The 20052-nt window shown below is 42.0% G+C and overlaps 1 pseudogene; it reads left to right on the top strand.

Moving 5' to 3' along the window:
* The first annotated feature begins 2428 nt into the window (after nucleotides 1-2428).
* LOC115526913 lies at nucleotides 2429-18033 on the top strand (annotated as a pseudogene).
* The last annotated feature ends 2019 nt before the right edge of the window (nucleotides 18034-20052 follow it).

The raw sequence follows: 20052 nt of genomic DNA, 5'->3' as shown, positions 1-20052 counted from the left end.
CTGCCCAACCCCTGCAGAGGTGCCCCTCCCCAATCATGTTTCCTCCCAGAGAGCCCCCCAAATGAGATATGATACTGTACCCTGAAAAACTGCCTTCCTCTTCCCTCCCCAGCATAGAGCCCACCCGGAACTTCTAAGACAATTCAGCCCAGGCCCTACGTGAAGGTTGCTGCTGGCAAGAAAGACCAAAGCCCAGCCTGGGGGGATTCTCTGCAGGCTTTGACAGAGAAGACACGGTCTCCCAAGTACACTAGGAGGAGGCCAACCCAAGTCCTGAGGTCATCTCCCTAAGGTGGGGTCCGCCAGCAACTTAGAAAGAGCCAGGCTTGGAGCCCTGCAGCCTGAGTTCCAGGCTGGGCCCGTGGGCTCCAGAAAACCCACCCTCTGCCAGGATTCTGAGCTCAGAAAACTTCACTGCCACTTGCCCCTTTTAATCCACTGGGTTTTTCTTTAAAACAAAAACAAAAACAAAACAAAACAAAAAAACAAAAACCTGTATTTATCGCTTATTCCCCCTTTGGCTCTCCAGTTCTATGTAAATGGCCCACCTCCACTTTGTCTTCCTTACCCTTTCTTGCCAACCTCTTTCATCTCACTTTCACGGTTTCTCAGCTTATATTTATTTTATTTGATCTTCTTTTATATTACCATATTTTCTTATTTTCTTTTACTCTTGGTTAGCCTCATGGGCTTTTACTTTCAATTTCCCAAGCCAGCAATCTTTTGCATCGCTCGTTCTACTATTTGAGCCTTCTATTCACTTGGTTTTCCTGAGGTTGGGGATGGGGGAGTGGAGTCACCAGGGCAGGACCCACTTGTATGCCCCATTCTCTGCCCACACTCAGGTGCTGCACCTTCTCCAGGTACCCTCTCCACTGCACTGCCAGTGGCACAGTATGGCACCCATGGCTGGCAGCCCAGGCAGAGGAGGACTTCTGCTTGCTGGAACCATTCCCAGTGAGGAGGAAGAAAACTGTACAGTAGTGTGTCCTCCCTAGATAGAGCACCTTATTTTTGCAGGGTAGAGACCCCTTCTTTATCCTCATTATATGGTCAGGAAACTAGGGCCCAGGACAGGGCTCTCAGTCTGCTTAAAACCAAGGTAGTCTAAACAGTTACCCGCATAAAAAGTTACTTCCTTCGAAAAAACAAGCTGGACCACAGACGTCTGGCCCCTGGACCCATGCTCTCTAGGCAGGGTGGGTGGTAGAACCAAATACCAGCTCAGGCCCATCTGGGGCTCTCATACTGACTTCCAGGTTCCCCTTGGCCTCCTGAGAGTCCAGCAAGGTGCATCCTTTCTATAGGCTCCTCTGAAGATCAGACAAGGCAGGCCAAAGAGCACAAAAGCATTACCGCATGCCAAGGGAGAGCGGAAAGAAGGAAGGAAGGCTCCCAGGAGGGATCCCTGTGGACTGTCATTCTTAGTCCCAGGCCTCCTGGGGCAGTCTGAGTCCCAACCTCCTCCAAAGCAGTGATCCTCCAGGTGTGTGTTCCCCAGCCTGGATCTGGAAGGTCTTCAGAGGAGGCTCAGGGCCTTTGGGGCTCTAGACCCACCCCACTTCCTATGTCTTGCACGTGGGTATTCTGGGTCCATTGCTTGTGAGGAAAGCATTCCACAGATGAGAGTCTAAAGTGTAAAAATCACAGCCCCAGTGAGTCTCTCCCTGAGCACAAAACCCCACCCGTGTTGCCTGTTGGAGTCCCTGCTTCCCAGTTACACGGCCTGGGGAGGCTTTTCCCTCTTTCCCCATCCCCTGAGCCTTAGCTTTTTTGCATTCGGAGGAGCTCCCAATTCCCCAGGAAGGACCAAGTAGCAGGGAACTGAACCCTGGTCTGTCTGTCCGTCCCTACAGCCAAACTCAGGGCTCCACACCCTCAAGAGCCACTGTCCAGGGCTCTAGATCCAGGACACAGAGCTCCGCAGATGCCCCCATCCCTCCCACCACCGCCCAGGGCTCTTCCTGCCCCTGCCCTCCACCGCAGTGGGCTCCATGCAGGTTGAGCTGAGACTGTGAACTAAGGAGAAAGGTACACATTTCAAGCAGAGAGAACAGCAAGAGGGAAAGAGTGGAGGGAGAAGCACATGAAGAAATGCACAGGGGAGAGAATGTGAAGGAAGAGTTGGTGGAATGCCCTGGGCAGAAGTTGCCAGAATAGCCCAGGTGAGAGATGCTGAGGCTAGATTCACTGGTCCCCATACACAGAGCAGCACCCCGGGTGTCTCCACAGCCAGAAATGTGTCAACTGTGTGTCTTCAGTGGGTGTCCTAGGGGAGGGAGCCAGAAGGCCACTGGTGTGCAATGGAGAGTCACGATAGAGGGGTGAGGCCCTTGTCCCCGGCCACCAGGGAGCTCACAGGAGACTCCAACCCTGGCTCTGCCAAGAACACTCTGTGCCAATCATATGTCCTCTGCCCCCCGCAGGGATGGGGCTGCAGGTGTTCACAGGTGAGGTGAGGCTCACTAGACCCCAGTCCTGGCCTGCTCCACAACTGTAATGGGGTGCTCAAGTGTCAACCCGCACACCGACTGGGAGCTACACAGTGGAGACCCAGGCCACTCTGTTGACTGAATGTGAGAGGCCCACCGCCTCCCACCTCATCCCATCCTAAGCCAGGTGCAGCCCAGCAGCTCGCACCAACCCGGACCTGCAGTCTCTCAAAGCTAGCCCCTCCCATTTTCCCATGGGAGTGGGGATTAGGGAAACTGTATCTGCCTGGAGCCCTGGGTCATCTGGCAGATAACCTCTTCCCCAAACCCAGGCCTCCTGCTAGAAACAAGCCCTAACAGATCAGATCACCCTGCTCATGGACACACCAATTTCCATAAGGAGGTTTTCTGGCCTGTAAACCTCTTCTTTTATCTGGAGATGAAATGAAATTGTGATTGATTTTTTTCCAGTCTGGTTGTCATGACGCATTTAGCACCCTGTAAACCCAAAGGACGAACGTTCTACCTCCCAGGGATGTTCCTAGGGCCTCGGCTTGGAGCAGGGGCTGCCCAGTCGACTTCAGATGAGGTGGGGAGACAACACAGGCCCTGGAGCCACTGCTAATAGGCTGTGCAACCTTGGGCAAGGTCCCTAACTTCCCAGAGACTGCTCTGGAAAAGAGAGTCCCAGGGTGTTGGTGGGAAAACAGGGGTGGTAGGAGGGGGCAGAAGCCCCAGCAGGAGGCCCCCAGGGGAGGAAGGGAGCCTGTCTGTGTCTAACCCTTGCCACATTCCATGCCTGGGCACCACACACACCTCACTGAGAGGGGGCGCCCACAATGCAAGAAGGAGAAACAGTGGAGATGGGGACAAGGGTCTGCAGACTGGAGGCCCTCACAGTCTACGCCTCCCAGCTCCTCTTCAACCATCTCCGGGATCAGAACAGGTCAATGACAAAAGGGAAGGAGGGGGACGCTGCCCTAGGAGATGAGAACAGAGGGGAGGGGCAGGGCTCCACCACAGAGAGGCCCAGACCTCCTGCTCATAAGTTTGGTGGTCACCACAAGGCGCTGTGAGAATGGGCTTCTCATCCCCAATCTATAGACACGATCACTGAGGCTCAAAGCAGTAAAGTCACTGGACAGTTAATGGGTATGATATACTGAAAGGTGGCCCCTCAAAAGATATCCACATCCTAATCCTCAGAATCTGTAAATGTGACCTTATTCAGGAAAAAAAAAAAAAATGTCTTTGCCAATGTAATTAAGGAATTAAGATGAGATTGTCCTGGATTACCTGGGTTGACACGAAATGCCGTCACAAGTGTCTCTTATAAGAGAGAGACAGAGGTAGACACACAAACAGAAGGTGACGTGATCACAGAGGCAGGGATTGGAGAGATGCAACCATAAGCCCAGGGACCGTCAGCAACCACCAGGATCTGGAAGAGGCAAGGACACATTCTCCCCTAGAGCTTCTGGAAGAAACGTGGCCCCACCAGATTTCAGACCTCTGGCCTCCAAAACTATGAAAGAATAAATTTCTGTTGTTCTAAGGCACCCAGTTTGTGATCATTTGATACAGCAGCCATAGGACATGAACACAAAAAGGAAGCCAGGATGCAAAGCCAGGTGGGTCTGGCGTGAGCCCCTGGGGGCCTGTGCAGGGGGACAAACTCCAGCTTGTTTGCAGAGAGAGGCCCAATGGCCAGTGGGCCCAGCTTTGCATTAGCACACATCCACCCCTCTTGCAGACCAGCAAGTAGAGACAGCTAGGGCAGGCCGGCAAGGCAGCCCGCGGAGGGAAGAGCCCTCATGGGGCAGCCATGGACTTGCACTTCACTGCGTGTTCTCAGAGCAGCACTAGCCTGAGGTGGTCCACACACCAAGAGACACCGGAATCATCAGGAGAGACCTCCAGCAGTCCAGCTGCTGTGGCCTTCGCTCTGCTCTTGTGTCCCATGTAGCAATCTACCCCTACCCCCTTTTTTAAACCCCAAAAAGCCCTTTTATCCTCTATGCAAAAGCTTGTTTTAGGGTCTGGCTTGATTTAGAAAATGCCAGAAGACATGGAGAAGAAAATTATAATCACTCATCACACCACTTCCATGTTCTTCTGCAACCTCCTTCAGCTAAAAGCAGCCATGTGACTCTTTCTGACCAATGAGACATTGGCTGAAGCTCTGCTCCTGGGTAATAAAAAGGCGGTGCCTCGAAGGGGAAAAAGTTGGCTCTTCCCCCTTCTTCTCTCCAACCTGGAATGTGGATGGGCGATCCAGAAGAGAGGCTGCCATCTGGTGACCTTGAGAAGCCAAGCGTGGGACTGACAGCCTCATCCCAGGATGGCAGAACCACCGGATGAAAATGGTAGGCTTTTTCAGCTTTGGACACATGAGACAGTTAAGCCTTTGACTATTTAAGGTACTGCAGTAAATTTTCAGTTATTTGTAATACAAATCCTAACTGATATCACCAGCCAGACATAGCCACTGTTGACATTATGAGTGTTTCCTCTGTGCTTTTTTCTATTCAGATATTTTTTTTAAATAGAAGCAGACAGAAGTACCACTATCTGAAATTATTTAATTTTTGCTTGTTTATTGTCTGTCTCCTCCCTCTAGAAGATAAGCCTCATGAGAAGAAGAATAGTATCTACCTTGTTTATAATTGTATTCTCTGTATCTAGAACAATGTCTGGTATGTCTAGATGTTCAATAAATGTTAGTTAAATCAATGAATTAATTAATAAGTGAATGAACATTCTAATATGAGCACTTCCCCCGCCATGAAATTGTTTTCTGAAAACATGATTTTTAATGACTGATTACAGTTCTAGTCCACAGACCTATCATACTTTATTTAACCAGTCACTTGCTGTGGGATGGCTTTTTCCCACTTTTACCATTATAAACAATGCGCCTGTAAAAGTACTTATACAGGCATGTTCAGCTTTTATGCAATTACTTTTTTTAGGATAAATGCCTAGAAAGGTTATGCATAATTTAAATCTCTTAATATGTATTTCTAAAATTGCCCTCAAAGGCTGTTTTTTAAAACCAATTTACATTTCCATGACCGATTTATGAAAATGTTTCTCTGTACCTTCACAACACTAGGCATTGTTAATTTCTTGTGTTTTGCTTATTTTGGTAAGTGAAAAGTTGGGTCTCAAAGTTGTTTTAATGTGCGTTTCCTGCTCACTCGGGTCACTGAGTGCTCTCTGTCAGTTCATGGCTCTTTGACAGGTCTTTCCTGTCCCAGGTTCCTAAAGAAGGTGCACTGCATCTGTCATCATCTGCTAGAGGTGTGTGACCACAGATGGTGACGGTGGGGTCCCCTTGGCCAGTGTTCAAGCCCCTCCAGGAACTATGAGGGAGGGCAGCCAAGGGCTAGACCCCTAGAGTCCTTGAGACCCTAGGACAGGGATCACTGACCTGAGACCTTCTTTAACTCATGCCAGGCCACTCCTGTGGTCCACTACTAAGAGCCATGTGAGACAGATAGGAGTCCTGGTGCGAGGCCCAGAGCCTGGCACAGGCAGGGCCAGGACTGATGTTGGAGCCAAGGGAAGCTGATGCCAGGCCCTGGGAGACCTAGGAGGCTGTTAAAAAACGTCTGAGGAGCATAGAGTAGGTTAGAAGAGCAAACAGGGGAGCATTCCAGGAAGGACAAGCAAAGGCGCTGAGCAGGTTCAAGAATGGCATGTGCTCACGCCCAGATCAGCGCTCTCTTCAGGACCACACAACCAGCCACAGACTGGACCAGAAGCCAGTGTGTACACCCTCATGGCCACACTTTCCCTCAGTTGGTCGCACTTGCCCAGATAACCCCCCGGCCTGACGCCAGCCCTGTCTAGCCTACTTTCTACGGAAAGCCGTGGCGGAGGTTAAAACATTTCCTGCCCGTCACTCTGCAGCCGGCCTGAACCAGGCCCTAGGACACTGTGCCATTACTCCCATTTCACAGATGGGGAGATGGTGCATGGGAAGCAGAGCACGCGAGAGCTCCTCCGGGCTGCACAGAGGCAGAGAAATAAAGAAGTCGCGGGGGCCAAGAGCCTCGCGCAGGTGAAGGAGAGACGCCAGGCCAGGAGAGGAGCCCGGGGTCCAGCAGAGACGCGCTCACCGAGCCCTCTTGCTCGCGGCGCCGGGACATAGGGGACAGCGCGAGGGAGCTCCCAGCTTCCGAGGCTGGACCTACTGCGCCGCCCAGAGGCAGCCGTGGTGCAATGCTGCCCCCTGCTGGCGGCTGGGGAAGCAGGCCCGGCTGCGACCCGCAAGAGGTCACTGGAGAGAGGGGGGAACAGGACCTGGGAGAGCTGAGGGCAACTGGGCTGTTGGTCAGAAGCCAGACAACCACGGTCTCAATGAAAATAACAGTAATAGCCAACATTTACTATGATCCAGGCACAGTCGTAATACTTTACACACATTAACTCATTTAATCTTCACCCAATCCTTAATTAGGAAGGCATGCTAGTTATTCCCATTTTGCAGAGGAGGAAACTGAGGTACTAGAAGGTTATGTAACTTGCCCAGCTAGTAAGTGGCAGAGTAGGATTTGAACTCAGGCAGTCTGGCTCTACAGCCCTTTGAACCATTTGCTAGTCAGAAAGGGGACTGGGAGAGTTTGCTTTTATATGTCCCAACATAGTGTCACTTTCTGCGATTTCCTCCCAAGGCCAGGCAACCTCTGCAGAACAGCAGACAGGTGTCCTATAGCACCAATTATAAACCCATCCTCTGCTTGGCCACATGGAAGGACTGAAACCCTGGATTTCCTATGGACCTGGGACTACTCCGAGCCTCTCCTGGGAGCTTCCAAAGGCTAGGATCTAAACTTGCCCCAGAATCCAAGGAAATGGCCTGGGTCGCTCTCATCTGAGGCCACCCAAGATCCAGAGCAGGAAGGGGGCGCAGGTGAGCCTTTGTGAAGAGCACTGTGTGCAGTGTTCTTCCTCCCACAGCTGGCGGCTCTGGCTCTCATGGTCTCTCAACCTGGTTACTGCAAAAGTTCAGTTCTCTCCAAACCACAGATCAAATTATGACATCCTGCTTAAAACCCTTTCCTACAATTCAACAACAACAAAAAACAAACAACCCAATTAAAAAATGGGAAAGGGGGGATGCCTGGGTGGCTCAGTTGGTTAAGCTTCCGACTTCAACTCAGGTCATGATCTCAGAGTCTGTGAGTTCAAGCCCCGCATCGGGCTTTGTGCTGACAGCTCAGAGCCTGGAGCCTGCTTCGGATTCTGGGTCTCCTTCTCTCTCTGCCCCTTCCCCGCTCACACTCTGCTTCTCTCTCTCTCTCTCTCAAAAATAAACATTAAAAAATTATTTTTATTTTAAAAAATGGGAAAAGGAATTAAACAGACATTCCCCCAAAGAAGATATATAAATGGCTAATAAGCATGTGAAACATGCTCAACAGCTTTGTCATGAGGGAAATGCGAATCAAAACCACAGTGAGATAGCACATCACACCCATAGGATCAAAAAAATATCAATCAATCAATCAATAACACATGTTGGCAAGAATGTGAAGTAAATGGAATCTTTATGCACCATTGGTGGGAATGTAAAAAAAGTGCAAACGCTTTGGAAAATAGTATGGCAGTTCCTCAAAAATTAAAAATAGAATCACCACACAAGAAAAAGAACTTTGTAATTATGTGTGGTGATGGATGTTAACTAGACTTATTGTGATTATTTTGAATCATTAAGTTGCACACCTGAAACTAGTATGTCAATTATATCTCAATTTAAAAAATCCTCGCAAAATACAGACTTAAAAAAAAGGATTACCATGTCCAGCAATTCCACTTCTGGGTATATACTCAAAAGAATTGAAAGCAGGATCTCAAAGGGATATTTGTATACCAATGTTCATAGCATTCACAATAGCCAGAAGGACAGGGGCGCCTGGGTGACTCAGTGGGTTAAGCAGCCAACTTCAGCTCAGGTCATGATCTCACAGTTTGTGAGTTTGAGCCCCATGTCGGGCTCTGTGCTGACAGCTCAGAGCCAGGAGCCTGCTTCAGATTCGTGTCTCCTTCTCTCTCTCTCTCTCTGCCCCTCCCCAGCTTGTGAGTACTTGCTCTCTCTCCCTCTCTCTCTCTCTCAAAAATAAAAATTAAAAAAAAAGTTTCACAATAGCCAAAAGGAGGAAGCAACCCAAATGTCCATTTGGTAGATACGTAGATAAACAAAAGGTGTTATATATATTTATTGAATATATATAATACGTATACTGAATAATGGAATGTTATTCAGCCTTAAAATGGAAGGAAATTCTGATGATTTTTATCAGAATTGTGGATGATGTTCATTATGTGAAGTGAATAAGCCAATCACAAAAAGGCAAACACTATATAATACCACTTAAATGAGCTTCCTAGAGCAGTCAAATTCATAACAACAGAAAGTAGGCTGGTCATTGCCAGGAGCTGGGGGGAGGGAGGAGGGGTAGTTGTCTAATAGGTACAGATTTTCTGTTTGGGAAGATCAAGAAGTTCTGGATAAATGTTCAGTTCTGCATTTCTGTGATGGCTGTTTTACTCAAAATTGATCTGAAAATTAATTTTGTTGAAATTTTTTCTATTTAATCATACAAAATGCTGTTTAATGTATGGAAGTATGAAACACATAACTGAATTGTCCAAATAATATTTCAATCCAGTGTATTTAGGTACCATGAATGTTGTGAATGATAAAGCATGCTAAAATGAGTTATATTTCTTACCACTAATAAACATAATAGCTCCATTTTTTTAAAAGCTCCATTTGTTTTGTTTCTTATATTCCTCATATATGGTATTCCAAATCATATGGTATTTGTCTTTCTCTAACTTATTTCACTTAGTATTATACTCTCTACCTCTATCCATGTTGCTGAAAATGGCAAAATTTCATTCTGTTTTATGGCTGAAGAATACTCCATTGTGTATATTTACCACTTCTTTATCCATTCATCTATCAATGGACACTTGGGCTGCTTCCATAATTTGGCTATTGGAAATAATGCTGCAGTAAACATAAGGGTGCATGTATTCCTTTGAATTTATTTTTTTGTATTTGGGGGAGGGAGGGTAAATACCAGGTAGTGCAATTACTGGATCATAGAGTAGTTCTATTTTTAACTTTTTGAGCAAACTCCTTACTGTTTTCCACCAATTTGGCTGCACCACTTTGCATTCCCACCAACAGTGCAAGAGGGTTCCTTCCTTTTCCTCCACATCCTGCCCAGCACTTGTTCTTGTGTTTTGTTTTGTTTTGTTTTGGCCATTCCGACAGGCATGAGGTGATATCTCATTGTAGTTCTGATTTGCATTTCCCTGATAATGAGTGATGTTGAGCATCTTTTCATGTGTCGGTTGGCCATCTGTGTGTCTTCTTTGGAGAAAAGTCTGTTCATGTTTTCTGCCCAATTTCTAATTGGATTATTTGGGTTTTGGGGTGTTGAGTTCTGTAAGTTCTTTATATATTCTGGAGACTAACCCTTTATCAGATATGCCATTGGCAAATAGCTCTTCCTTCACTAGGCTGCCTTTTCATTTTGTTAATGGTTTCCATTGCTGCACAGAACTTTTTACTTCAATGTAGTGTCAACAGATTATTTTTGTTTTTGCTTCCTTGCTTCAGGAGACATATCTAGAAAAATGCTGCTACAGTTGATGTCAAAGAATCAACTACTCCCTGTGTGCTTTTCTAGGATTTTTATGGGTTCAGGTCTCACATTTAGGTCTTTAATCCATTTTGAATCCATTTCAGTGTATGGTGTAAAAAAGTGGTCCAGTTTCATTCTTTTGCAAGTAGCTGTCCAATTTTCCCAACACCATTTGTTAAAGAGAATGTCATTTTCCCATTGAATGTTCTTGCCTCCTTTATTGAAGATTAATTGACCATGTAATTGTGGCTTTGTTTCTAGGCTTTTTATCTTGTTCTATCGATCTATGTGTCTATTTTTGTGCCTGTATCATACTGTTTTGATTACTACAGCTTTGTAGTATAACTTGAAATCTGGAATTGTGATACCTCCTTCTTTGTTTTTCTTTTGCAAGATTGTTTTTCCTATTTGGGGTCTTCTGTGGTTCCATACAGACTTTAGGTTTATTTTTTCTAGTTCTGTGAAAAATGCTATTGGTATTTTGATAGGAACTGCATTAAGTCTGTAATTGCTTTGGGTAGTATAGACATTTTAACAATGTTTTTTCCTCTAACCCATGAGCATGGAATATCTTTCCATTTGTTTGGGTCATCTTCAATTTTTTTCATCAGTTTTTTATAATTTTCAGAGTACAGGTCTTTCACCTCCTTGGTTATGTTTATTCCTAGGTAGTTTATTATTTTTAGTGCAGTTGTAAATGGGATTCTTTTCCTAATTTCTCTTCCTGTGGATTCATTATTAACGTATAGAAATGCAACAGATTTCGGTACACTGATTTTGTATCTTGTGACTTTAATGGATTCATTTATCAGTTCTAATAGTTTTTTGTTGGAGTCTTTAAGGTTGTCTATAGAGAGGAGCAGGCCATCTGCAAATACTGAAAGTTTTACTTTCTTACCAATTTGGGTGCTTTTATTCCTTTTTCTTGTCTGATTGCTGTCACTAGGACTTCCAGTGCTATATTGAATAAAAGTAGTGACAGTGGACATCCTTGTTTTGTTCCTGATCTAAGGGAAAAGCTCTGTTTTTCCCCATTAAGGATGATGTTAGCTGTGGGGTTTTTATATGTGGCCTTTATTATATTGAGGTATTTTCCCTCTAACCATACTTTGTGGAGGATTTTTATCATGAGTGGATGCTGTACTTTGTCATATACTTTTTCTTTGTTTATTGAAATGATCCTATAGTTCTTAGCCTTTTTCTTACTGATGTGATGTATCACATTGATTGATTTGTGAATATTGAACCATCCTTGCATCCCAGGAATAAATACCACTTGATTGTGGTAAATTTTTAATGTATTGTTGGGTTCTGTTCTGTTGGCTAATATTTTGTTGAGGATTTTTGCATCTCTGTTCATCAGAGATATTTGCCTGTAATGCCTTTTTTTTTTTTTTTTTTTTTTTTTTTGGTAACATCCTATTCTGATTTTGGTATCAGAATAATGCAGGCCTCGTAAAATGAATTTGAAAGTTCTCCTTCCTCTTCTATTTTTTTTGGAATAATTTGAGAAGAATAGATATTAACTCTTCTTTAAATGTTTGGTAGAATTCACCTGGTCCTGGGCTTTTGTGTGTTTGGAGTTTTGGATTGTTGATTCAATTTCATTGCTGGTAATTGGTCTGTTCAAATTTTCTATTTCTTCCTGATTCAATTTTGGGAGGTTATATGCTTCTAGGAATTTATCCATTTCTTCTCCGTTGTTCAATTTGTTGGCACATAATTTTTCATAAATTATATTATAATACTTTGTATTTCTGTGGTGTCAGTTGTCATTTCTCTTCTTTCATTTCTGATTTTGTTTATTTCAGTCCTCTCTCTCTCTGTCTCTCTCTCTCTGTCTCTCTTTTTAAACTGAGTCTGGCTAAGGGTTTGTCAATTTTATTGATATTTTCAAAGAAACTGCTCCTGATGTAATTGATTTGTTCTACTGGTTTTTTTTTTACTTTTTATTTCATTTATTTCTGCTCTGATCTTTATTATTTCCTTCCTTCTACTGGTTTTAGGTTTTGTTTGTTCTTTTTCTAGATCTGTTACGTATAAGATTAGATTGAGATATTTCTTGCTTCTTTAGGTAGCTTGTATTGCTATAAAATTCCCTCTTAGACCAGCTTTTATTCCATCTCAAAGATTTTGGACTGTTGAATTTTCATTTTCATTTGTTTCCATATAATTTTTTATTTCTTCTTTGATTTCTCCATCAACCTACTCATTGTTTAGTAGCATGCTATTTAACCTTGACTCTCTCCAGCACTAACCTTGTGCTCTCTCCAGATTTTTTCTTCTGGTGGACTTCTACTTCCATAGCATTGTGGTCAGAAAAGATTCATGGTATGACTTCCATTGTTTTAAATTTGTTGAGACTTGTTTTGTGGGCTAATACACAATCTATTCTAAAGAATGTACGTGGGCACTTGAAAATAATGTGTATTCTGCTGTCTTAGGATGAAATGTTTTGAATATATCTGTTAAATCCATTTGGCCCAATGTGTCATTCAAAGCCACTATTTCCTAGTTGATTTTCTGTCTGGGTGATCTGTCCATTGTTGTAAGTGGGGTGTTAGAGTCCCCTACTATTATTGTATTACTATCAATTACTTCCTTTATGCTTGTTATTAACTGCTTGAAGTATGTGGGTGCTCCCAGGGGAAAGTGGGTGATGGGTATTGAGGAGGGCACCTGTTAGGATGAGCACTGGGTGTTGTATGGAAACCAATTTGACAATAAATTATATTTAATATAAAAAAAAGTATCTGGGTGCTCCCATGTCAGCTGCATAAATATTTACAATTGTTATATCTTCTTGTTGGATTATCCCCTTAATCATTATATAGCATCCTTCTTTGCCTCTTACTACAGTCTTTCTTTTAAAGTCTATTTTGTCCAATATAAGTTTTGCTACTCTAGCTTTCTTTTCACAACCATTTGCATAACAAATGTTTCTCGACCCCTTCACTTGCAATCTGCATATGTGTTTAGGTCTGAAATGAGTCTCTTATAGGCAGCATATAGATGGGTCTTGGCTTTTTATCTATTCTGTCACCCTAGAGACATAACAATTTTAAGTTTATATGTACTGAATAACAGAGTCTCAAAATATAAAAAAACCTAAAATTATAGATCTACAAAAAGAAATAGACAAATCCAAAATCATAATGAAAGAATTTTTAACACACATAGACAAATCCAAAATCATAATGAAAGAATTTAACACACGTCTCTCAGTAATAGAAAAAGCAGTCAAAATCATTAAAATTCAGTGAAGAAGTAGGCAATTTGAATAATATTATTATTAACACATTTGATCTAATGGACACATATAGAACTCTGCACCAATGAGAGCAGACTACACATTCTTTTCAAATATACATAAAACGTTTACAAAAAGATCATGCTTACCTGAAATAGTATTAAACATAATTTCTGAAAATAATGTAATTAACTTGGTAACTGATAACAAAAAGATAATTAGAAAGCCTCATGTATTTGAAAATTAAGAAATCTACTCCTAAACAGCCCAGTGGACAAAAAGGGAACGACAAATGGAAATTAGAAATACTTAGAACAGAATAACAACAAAAATACTACATATCAAAATTGGTGCTTCTGTCAAAAATAGTCCTTAGGGTACTTAGAAAAAGATTTATATAGTCTTGAATGGAGAAAGGCAGAAAATTAATGAGAAAATTTGAAAAATATTTTCAAATATTAGAAAAAGAAAAGTAAAAAACTCAAAAAAGTAAAGAAAATAATATAGAGTATAAATTAATAATATATAAAGCAAGCATACAATACATACAATAGAACAATAGAGATGTTTTTTAAAAAAGCCAAAAGTTGGTTCTCTGAAATTATTAATAAAGTTGAAAACCCCTGGTAAGACTGATCAAAAAGGGAGAGAAAGAGAGACAGAGACAGAGAGAGAAAGAACACACACACACACACACACACACACACACATACCCAAGACTAAGAAGAGAAACTTAAAAGCCTATAGACAATAAAAATAATGAGGAAATATTATGAACACATATTTGAAAATTCAGATGAAATGGATACATTTCATTGAAAAATACAAATTACCAAAACTTATACCAAAAGAAATGGAAAGTCTGAATAGTCCTATAATTATTAAAGAAATGTAGGTTGAGTGTCCAACTCTTGATCTCAGCTCAGATCCGATCTCGTGGTTTGGGGTTCAAGCCCTACATCAGGCTCTGCGCTAATGCTGTGGAGCCCGCTTGGAATTCTGTCTCTCCTTCTCTCTCCCCCTCCCCAGCTTGTGTTCTCTCTCTCTCTCTCTCTGTTTCCCTCTCTCTCTCAAATAAATAAACTTAAAAAAAAAAAAAGGAAAAAAAAAAAAAGAAATGTAAATCTTCCAGGCCCAAATGGCTTCATTGGTGAATTCTGCCAAACATTTAAGAAAGAAATAATGTCAATATTACAAAAACTTTTCCAGAGAATAAAAAAAAAAGAAAAAGAAAACACAGCCCAGCTTATTTATGAAGGCAGTCTAACTTTAATACTAAAACTGCACAAAGAGAGAGAAATAAAAATTACAAGTCAATTACTTTCATGAAAGTAAACACAAAAATTCTAAACAAAACATTAGCCAACAAAATCCAACAATATACAAAGAGGATAATTCATTATGACTAAATCTGGTCTATTCTAGGAATGACGGTTGGTTTAACATTAGAAAATCAATTAGTGATATTCACCACATTGCAATGGATTGAAAGAGAAAAAAGAGATAACATTTATAGTCATACCAAAAACTATGAAAAACGTATGGATTAAATGGGACAAAAAATGGAGTGCCTGGGTGGCTCAGTTAGTTGAACGTCTGACTTTGATTCAGGTCATGATCTTGTGGTTCGTGAGTTTGAGCCCTGTGTCAGGTTCTGTGCTGACAGCTCAGAGCCTGGAGCCTGCTTCAGATTCTGTGTCTCCATCTCTCTCAGCCCCTCCGCTGCTCACACTCTCTGTCTGTCTCTCAAAAGTGAATAAATATTAAGAAGGGGGGGGGGGAGACAAAAAGTGGGCAAGTAAAAATCTATTAATAAGGACAAAAGAGTACCTAAATAATGGCAAAAACATATGATCAATAAATATTGGAAGACTAAGTATGGAGTAGGTGTCAATGCCAATCAAAATCCTAGCAGAGGTGGGAATGCAAACTGGTACAGCCACTCTGGAAAACAGTATGGAGTTTCCTCAAAAAACTAAAAATAGAACTACCCTACGACCCAGCAATTGCACTACTAGGCATTTATCCATGGGATACAGGTGTGCTGTTTCGAAGGGACACAGGCACCCCCATGTTTATAGCAGCACTATCAACAATAGCCAAAGTATGGAAAGAGCCCAAATGTCCATCAATGGATGAATTCATAAAGAAGATGTGGTGTATATATACAATTCAGTATGACTCGGCAATCAAAAAGAATGCAATATTGCCATTCACAACTACACGAATGGAACCAGAGAATATTATGCTAAGCGAAGTTAGTCAGAGAAAGACAAATATCATATGAGTTCACTCATATGAGGACTTTAAGACACAGAACAGATGAACACAAGGGAAGGGAAGCAAAAATAATATAAAAACAGGGAGGGGGACAAAACATAAGAGACCCTCAAATATGGAGAACAGAGGATTACTGGAGGGGTTGTGGGAGGGGGGATGGGCTAAATGGGTAAGGGGCATTAAGGCATCTACTCCTGAAATCATTGTTGCACTATATGCAAACTAACTTGGATGTAAATTAAAAAATTAAATTAAATTTTTAAAAAAATCCCAGCAGATATTTTGGTGGAGCTTGTCAAGTGATTCTAAAATTTGTGGGAAGTGTAAAGGGCCAACACAGCTAAGTCACCCTTAAAGAACAAGATGGGAAAACTTACTCCACCAGATAGTAAGACCTATTACAATGCAAAAGAAGTTCATTGGTATTCACGAGCTAAGGACAAATAGAGTGGAACAGAATGGAGGGCCCAGAAAGGACACTTACAGAAACAAACAGCTGATATCTGGCAAAGTGGACCACAGAGCAGTGGTGAAACTATTCTTCCTCATAGATGGTATTTAAATAAACTAAATAAACATATGGGGGGAAAAACTACTACTTCACCACCACACACTAAAGTAAATTCTGCGTGAATTAAATACCTAAATAAGCAAGACAAAATTAGAAAGCTTTTAGAAGTTTAGAAAGGTTTTTTTTTTAATGTTTATTTATTTTTTTGAGAGAGAGAGTGGCAGGAGGAGAGTGGCAGAGGGAGAAGGAGACACAGAATCCGAAGCAGGCTCCAGGCTCTCAGCTGTGAGCACAGAGCCTAATGCAGGGCTCCAACTTGTGAACCTCGAGATCACGACCTGAGCCAAAGTTGGTTACTTAACCTACTGAGCCACCCAGGTGCCCCAGAAAGTTAGAAAAATTTTAAGAGAATATTTTCATGACTCAGAGGGAGAGAAAAACTTCCTAAACAAGATTCAAAAAGCCACAAAGCAGGGCGGGGATAAAAAGAGTGAAAAGAAAGCCATGATGGAAGAGCTCATCCCAAAACATGTAACTGACATTGGACTAATACAAAATATATACAGAACTCCTTAGTAGGAAGGAGTTTTTCAATAAGAAAAGCTCTACAACTGCAGGAGATGAAAATGATTATAAATTTTTCCTGTTCATCTCATTGAAAGGTGGCATCTAATTCCCCATTCCCTTGAATCTAGATTGGCCTTAGTGACTCGTTTGACAAATATTAAGTAAACCCTACACCCAAAGTGGGGTTTGAATTCACAGCACCAAGATCAAGAGCCACACACTCTACCAACTGAGCCAGTCAGGCACCCCACATTTGACAAATAGAACGCTACTGGGACATGCAAGACTAGATCAAAAGAAGCCTTGCATTTTCCACCTACACCTCTTGCAATGTTTGCTGTGGGGGAAACTGGCTACAATGTAAGAAGTCTGGTTGCCCTGAGACTTTGATGCTGTGAGGAAGCTATTCTCCAGCCGGTCCAAAGAGCAGCCATTGAAACATCCCAGCTGAGGCTGCACCCTGCTCAAATTAAAGATCCATGAGCCAAGTAAATTATTGTTGCTATTTAAATTATTAAGTTTTGGAGTGGTTTTTCATGCAGCAATAAAGAACTGAAATAGCAACCCAATAGAAAAAGGGGCAAAAAATTTGAATAGGCACTTTTCAAAAAAGGAAATCCGTCAATGATGAGGGAAATGCAAATTAAAACTGGAAGAGAAACCATCAGACATCCACCAAACTACCAGAGTGTAAATTTGTATATCCACTCTGGAAACAGTTTGCTACCATCTATCCAAGCTGAGGATACACTAGGCCCTCGCCCAGCAATTCCACTATCCCCTAGAGACACTTCCACACGTGTACACAAACGACAGACACATAGATAAGCTAAAACTACAGAAAATATGAATGCTTAGAGAGCAGGATGTCCACCTTTGTTTCATGCGTGAAGAAAGAGCAATTTAAAAACAGGTGATGTTGAGAAGGGCAAATTTTTTGTTCAGAAGTGTACCCAATGCCATACTGTGGAAAAGGGAAGCAAGCCCAAGACTGCGCCAAGTCTCCATGGTTTCTTTGGACAAAAGGCAGTCCAGGCCCTTAGGTTTTCTTTTTTCTACATGGGACTCCATCCCACGACTGTGAGATCATGACCTGAGCCGAAATCAAGAGTCAGACACTCAACCGACTGAGCCAGCCGGGCACCTCAGGCCCCTGGATTTTCTTACCTGGATGCCATGAAGAACAAAGGCATTACTTGGGAGAAGAGACACTGATGGAATATTGGAGAATCCCAAGAAGTACATCCCTGGAACAAAAATGGCATCTTCACTGGCATTAAGAAGAGAGGAGAGAGGGCAGATTTGACAGCTTATCTCAGGAGCTGCTGAGGAGTAAAGTTGGCCACTGCCTTATTTATTACAAAACAAAAATGTCTCATGACTCCTTTTATGTGTACCGTATTTAAGTTGATCTCATACACCAGAATCCAGATCATGAATGGCTGATAAAATATTTCTTTTGGACAGTCCTGATTTAAATAAGATTGGCTTATGGTTAAATGCATGTGATCAGTTTTTTGAACTTTGATAGTAATTCTGGGTCAGCAAGTGCTGTCACTGGTTTCCCCTTCTAGAGATACGATTGGAGGGGAGCCTGGCCGGCTCACTTGGTGGGTGACTCTTGACTCAGGTTGTAAGTTCGAGCCCCACATTGGGTGCAGAGATTACTTAAAAATAAAATCTTAAAAAAAATAAATAAAAGGATTGGAATTGATCAGTAATATTCGTCCTTTCATAGAGATGGTAAATGCCATCTCTGAACCTATCGGAGATTGGTTTTATATTTAGATTTATGAAACTGGTCATATTAATATATTTAAATACTGAGGAAATCCTTTCACTGTCTCATAGAACAGCAAGATTTAGCTGTATTTCAGGTTGTGTTCGTTAGCTTGTTAAAGGTAAGGGCTGAGGATAGGCTGGCAATGTCCACTTTATCTTTTTGATCTTAACTGTGCCAATTTAATTAAAATTCCCTGCATCTAAAATGTTGCCTTTTGCTTAATGAAAGGCATTTTAGTATGGTTTATGTATAATATTACATAAAGAATATTTACTACTTCTCACATTTTACAGATAATCTATAAGCTCAGATGCTTTTAAAATTCAGTGTGACAAGTTATAGTAGCAAACTTGGCTTCTGAATTCTTTACTAAGTCAGACTAAGTTACAATTCAGGATTGTCTTCTAAACAGCTGTTCAGGAACACAACTGCAGAATTACGGCATACGCACGATTGGTAATGGTGCTTTTGCCAGCTCATTAGAAGGATTAAAGTAGAGGAGATATATCATCAGCACAAATTTGTAAATTATACGATAAAGCTTAAGATAATTAAAAACAAAATCACAGATCATGAAAAAAAAGAAGATATGAATGATGTTCAGAAACATAATGTTGAACAAAAGAGATGGAAACAAAACAAAACAGAAAGACTATATGTAGTAGGGTTCCATTCAAATGAAGTTAAATAAGGGACACCTGGCAGTTAAGCACCCAACTCTTGATCTCAGCTCAGGTCATGATCTCGCTGTTTGTGAGTTCAAGCTCCGCATCAGGCTCTGTGCTGACGGCATGGAGCCTGCTTGGGATTCTCTCTCCCTCTCTCTCTGCCCCTCCCCCACTTGCTCTCTATATCTCTCCCAAAAATAAATAAAAATAAACTTAAAAAAAATGAAGTTAGGGGCACCTAGGTGGCTCCGTTGGTTAAGCAGCTGACTTGGGCTCAGGTCATGATCTCACAGTTCAAGAGTTCGAGCCCCGCATCGGGCTCTGTGCTGGCAGCTCAGAGCCTAGAGCCTGCTTCGGATTCTGTGTCTCCTTCTCTCTCACTTCTCCTCCCCTGCTTGTGTTCTGTCTCTCTCAAAAATAAATAAACATTTAAAAAAATGAAGTTAAATAAGCCAGAGAAAGACAAATATCGCATGGTTTCACTTCTATGTGGAATGAAAAACAAAACAAAATTGGTCGCCAGGCAGGGGCTGGGCCTGGCGGAAATAAAGGTGACAAAAGGGTACAAACTTTCAATTATAAGATGAGTAAGATCTGAGGCTGTCATGTAACATGGTGACTGTACCTGATCACACTGCTTTGTGTAACTAAAGCTTGATGAAAGAGGAGAAATTCAGTGTTCTCGCACACACACAAAAGTGAATACAAAACGCTTGGGTGGTTCAGTCAGTTGAGCATCTGACTCTTGATCTCAGCTCACGTCTTGATTTCAGGGCGCTAAGTTCAAGCCCCACACTGGGCTCCACACTAGGTGGATATTATTTATTTAATATATATATTAATAATTAATAATTATATATATGGTGGATAAATAAATATTATTTAAATAAATAAATA

This window comes from Lynx canadensis, chromosome D2 (genome assembly GCF_007474595.2).
Source record: "Lynx canadensis isolate LIC74 chromosome D2, mLynCan4.pri.v2, whole genome shotgun sequence".
NCBI lineage: Eukaryota > Metazoa > Chordata > Mammalia > Carnivora > Felidae > Lynx > Lynx canadensis.
This window is presented reverse-complemented; position numbering and strand designations above follow the sequence as displayed.